The sequence below is a fragment of the Microcebus murinus genome, unplaced genomic scaffold (genome assembly GCF_040939455.1).
Source record: "Microcebus murinus isolate Inina unplaced genomic scaffold, M.murinus_Inina_mat1.0 scaf007_hap2_Mmur4.0, whole genome shotgun sequence".
NCBI lineage: Eukaryota > Metazoa > Chordata > Mammalia > Primates > Cheirogaleidae > Microcebus > Microcebus murinus.
The window spans coordinates 649293-654283 of record NW_027438953.1 but is presented as its reverse complement, the minus strand read 5'-3'; the positions used below and the strand labels follow the sequence as shown (position 1 = coordinate 654283).

The following is a 4991-nucleotide window of genomic DNA, read 5'->3' as shown; positions in this document are numbered from 1 at the left end:
TGGGACCAGGATTCTCTTGCGGTGACTCTTTAAGGTCTGGCCCCTGGATGGAGGGGCACCAGGAGTAGAGGAGCAGGAAGGGGAAGGGGGTGGCCATGCGAGGGGACACTTTGAGGCCAAGTCCCAGCTTCAGCCTGATCCTCCTGGGAACCCCGCTCTGAGACAAGGAGCCGGGCTTCGCATTCCCACAGCAGCCAGTCGTGGGCTGAGGACACCTGGGGCGTTGGGAACTCCCTGGCTTCTCCTTGGTTTAACATCTAGAGCTGCTTGGGAATCGTGCCACCACACACACCCGAGCGCAGGTGTCTTCCGCACAGACTGCGGGCCTCGCTCTTCTGAATGCCGCTAGCTCGCCACCCACCCACGGGTGAACCTGGTCAGGGTGCTTTCTCTCAGGGGCAGACTCTTTTCCGGGCGGGCTACCGGTGTCTCTGTTTGCTCGTTTCTTTCTTCCATTTCGGGAAAGTCTTCCTTGCTGGGTGTGGAAATCTCCTATGCCTTCCCTCGCCTATTCTGTCAGCTTTCAAATTCTCTTTCAGTTGCCACCCTCACAGATGGATTAGGAAACTCTTTCCGGTGCACTCATTAGTGAAATGACCTCAAGGAAGCTGGAATCCAATATCTAATGGCCGATTTTTAGCGAGTCCACACGCCAGGGTGGTCGGGGTCCAATGCAGCCCCGGCCAGGCCCAGGCCCCTTGGACTGGGCCACAGGAGGACACGGAGGAGGGTCCCGGCCCCCACGAAGCGGTGCCGGCAGTTCTCCACGGGCTTGGGCGTTTTCCAGAGGTAGGAGATGGAGGGGACTGATTTCTTCAGCGCCCCCCAAACCACGCCACCCCACCCCACCCATGGGACACATCCCCAGAGAGAGACGCCCCATACACTGGCTGTGCCCCAGCCCTGGCCCGGGGGAATAGGCGGCAGCCCACCCACAGGGCGAGGGGGGCCGCAGCTGAAAGGGGTTGTGGCGGAGGGCGGCCCCTGGCTGGGGTCAAAGGGCGTGCGCGTGCGCAGTCAGCGGCGGCGAGGCGCCGGGGGTGGGCAGCGGGTACGTGAAGGAGGCCAGGCGAGGAGACGAGGGGGGCTGGGAGGGCTCCACCTTGGCGAGTCCAGCCGTGGAGGCGCATCTTGTGTGAGTGTGCGTGAGTGTGAGTGTGTGTGTGTGTATAGAGAGACAGCCCCCCCGCCCCGCCCCGCCCCGCCCCGCCCCGCCCGTCACCCCCGACCCTCGGAGCACACCGGACCCGGCCCGGCGCGGGGCCTGGGGCGGGAGGAGGCGGCGGCGGCGGCGGCGGCGGCGGCGGCGGCGGCGGCGGCGGCGGCGGCGGCGGCGGCGGCGGCGGCGGCGGCGGCGGCGGCGGCGGGAAAGCGCAGAGAGGCTCGGCTTCTTGAGCGGGGCAGGGGCGCCCTCCACCGTCTAGGGCCACACCACCCCGAACGCCCCCGAGCTCGTCTGGTCTGGGAAGCTAAGCAGGGTCGGGCCTCCTTAGTACTTGGATGGGAGACCGCCTGGGAATACCGGGTGCCTTAGGCTTCTTCTGGTTTTTTTTTTTTTTTTTTTTTTTTTTTGCCTCCTGTTCTGTTCCCTTTCTGGGAGCGCGGCGGCGGCCCGGGGTGGGGGTGACCCCCACCCTCAGCGCCCGCCGCGGTGCCTGGCGCCCCAGCCCGCACCGTGGGGCCTCCTCTTGTCCCAAGCCGCGACACCGCCGCCACGCGGCAGCACGCGTGGCATCTGGACTGTCAGGTCTCAGACCCAAGGTCTGCTCTGTGGGAACCGACACGTTGGAGGAAACCTTGAGAATCTGAGAGGGGAGGGAGTTCCAGAAGAAGGCCAGGATGTCATTTTGAGGGAGTATGTGACCAGAACTCGTCCCGTTGCTTTTGGGGTTCTATGGGCTACACGTAGGAATCTTTGGTGGTGGCACCTGATGTTGGGGGATCCGGAGTCACACCCAGACCTGCTCCACAGGCCTCCTTTTACTTTTCTCTTCGGATTCATCATTTTTAAAAAGTGTCTCTTACCTCTATTATTGCATTTTCTTTTCTCTCTCTTTTCAAGCAGATGATGGGAGTACAAGTATTCAGGTGACATGTGTTGCCCGTGCCCCCCTCCCCCCTGTGTTCTTATTCAGATACCTCTCATGTTGTCCCAGCGTATCGTGGGGGCACCAATGTTAAGGTCGGGTACGTCGCCCTCTCCAAGCCTCCACCCTCGGGTCAGAGCTTCAAGCGCGCCCATCCCCCAGTCGGTGCGCACCCACCCCATCCCTAACGGATGTGTATGCCCATCCCTCCCCCCACCCGCCCGACACCCACCCGACGAAGGTGATTCCTCTCTGTCCACTTAGGTGTCCATCCGTTCGTACCAGTTTGCTGGTGAGCGCGAGCACGTGGTGCTCGTGTGTCCATTCTTGGGATACTCGGCTTACTGGAACGGGTTCCAGCTCTGGCCAGGAGAACACGAGAGGCGCCCTCTCACCGCTGCTCCTCACAGCCGAATGGCACTCCGTGGTGTCCACGCGCCACATTTTATTAATGCACTCCTGGATGGATGGGCACTCGGGTCGCTTCCACATCTTTGGGATTGTGAATTGTGCCCTAACTGTCACCCTACCCCTTACCCAGCCCGTCACCTCTGCCCCTGCCTGACGCACTCCTCCCCGGCCAGGCCCGTCACTGTCCTGGGCCCCCGCCTGACCGGCTCCTCCCCGCCCGGCGTGTCACCGTCCTCTGCCCCGGCCTGACATGCTCCTTCCCGCCCGGCCTCTCACCGTCCTCGGCCCCTGCCTGACCGGCTCCTCCGTCGCCTGGGCCTTCCAAGGGCTTGGTGTGGACGCTGCTTCCAGGAAGCCCTCCAGAAACCCGGCAGCAGGGTGGCCGCAGCAGTCTCCAGCAGCCGTCCCTAAGTCGCGTGCGGGGGGACGTGCCCCCGCTGTGCCGCGGGGGCCCAGCCTGGTGTCTTCCCTGAGGCCCTGCGGCTGCCGGCTGCCGCTCCCCGCAAGGGGAGAGCCGCGGAGGTGGGGACCGCCTCCTGATGGGGACGTACACGCAGCTCTCCACGTCGGATTCCGGGGCTCTCTGTCCTGCCCGAAGGCCCAGCGGGCCTGCGGGTCCTTAGAGTGGCAAAAGCATCCGAAAGCTGAGATTGAGGGTCCGGTGGGTGTCTGCACTTTTGTGCTGGGCACCCCAGGGAGGCCCGGGGGCTGGCTGGACGACGCGGTCTGCTGGGCGGGGGGTTTGGAGGAGCAACTGATGCCCTTTGCACTTTGGGTAGCAAGAGTCTGAGGTGTCTCTGAGCCCTGTGCCATGTCGGGGGGGGGGGTGCAGGGCGGAGGAGGAGGAGGAGGAGGAGGTGGGAAGGGCCGGGGCCCGCAGTCCTGTTCCCGGGGTGGCAGGGCAAGTGGCTTCTTCCACAGGCTGCTTGGCCTGGGCTCCCTGCACCTGGGCCTTTGGAGGACCGGCCCTGTGCTTGCCAACACTTCCTGCAGGGACCCAGAGCTGGGAGGTTGCATCTCTCAGCCCTGGGTCGGGCAGAGCCCCAGCGGGCCATGCCCACAACCTCTCTCAGCACCGGTCCCCCAGAAGGCTCCTTTGGGACCAGGATTCTCTTGCGGTGACTCTTTAAGGTCTGGCCCCTGGATGGAGGGGCACCAGGAGTAGAGGAGCAGGAAGGGGAAGGGGGTGGCCATGCGAGGGGACACTTTGAGGCCAAGTCCCAGCTTCAGCCTGATCCTCCTGGGAACCCCGCTCTGAGACAAGGAGCCGGGCTTCGCATTCCCACAGCAGCCAGTCGTGTGCTGAGGACACCTGGGGCGTTGGGAACTCCCTGGCTTCTCCTGGGTTTAACATCTAGAACTGCTTGTGAATCACGCCGCCACACACACCCGAGCGCAGGTGTCTTCCGCACAGACTGCGGGCCTCGCTCTTCTGAATGCCGCTAGCTCGCCACCCACCCACGGGTGAACCTGGTCAGGGTGCTTTCTCTCAGGGGCAGACTCTTTTCCGGGCGGGCTACCGGTGTCTCTGTTTGCTCGTTTCTTTCTTCCATTTCGGGAAAGTCTTCCTTGCTGGGTGTGGAAATCTCCTATGCCTTCCCTCGCCTATTCTGTCAGCTTTCAAATTCTCTTTCAGTTGCCACCCTCACAGATGGATTAGGAAACTCTTTCCGGTGCACTCATTAGTGAAATGACCTCAAGGAAGCTGGAATCCAATATCTAATGGCCGATTTTTAGCGAGTCCACACGCCAGGGTGGTCGGGGTCCAATGCAGCCCCGGCCAGGCCCAGGCCCCTTGGACTGGGCCACAGGAGGACACGGAGGAGGGTCCCGGCCCCCACGAAGCGGTGCCGGCAGTTCTCCACGGGCTTGGGCGTTTTCCAGAGGTAGGAGATGGAGGGGACTGATTTCTTCAGCGCCCCCCAAACCACGCCACCCCACCCCACCCATGGGACACATCCCCAGAGAGAGACGCCCCATACACTGGCTGTGCCCCAGCCCTGGCCCGGGGGAATAGGCGGCAGCCCACCCACAGGGCGAGGGGGGGGGCGCAGCTGAAAGGGGTTGTGGGGGAGGGCGGCCCCTGGCTGGGGTCAAAGGGCGAGCGCCCCGCGCGTGCGCGTGCGCAGTCAGCGGCGGCGGCGACGCGCCGGGGGTGGGCAGCGGGTACGTGAAGGAGGCCAGGCGAGGAGACGAGGGGGCCTGGGAGGGCTCCACCTTGGCGAGTCTAGCCGTGGAGGCGCATCTTGTGTGAGTGTGCGTGAGTGTGAGTGTGTGTGTGTGTATAGAGAGACACCCCCCCGCCCCGCCCCACCCCGCCCCGCCCCGCCCGTCACCCCCGACCCTCGGAGCACACCGGACCCGGCCCGGCGCGGGGCCTGGGGCGGGAGGAGGCGGCGGCGGCGGCGGCGGCGGCGGCGGCGGCGGCGGCGGCGGCGGCGGGAAAGCGCAGAGAGGCTCGGCTTCTTGAGCGGGGCAGGGGCGCCCTCCGCC

At 64.9% G+C, this 4991-nt stretch overlaps 1 pseudogene; it reads left to right on the top strand.

Moving 5' to 3' along the window:
• The first annotated feature begins 1418 nt into the window (after positions 1 to 1418).
• LOC142866877 (uncharacterized) lies at positions 1419 to 1537 on the top strand (annotated as a pseudogene).
• Positions 1538 to 4991: the final 3454 nt, after the last annotated feature.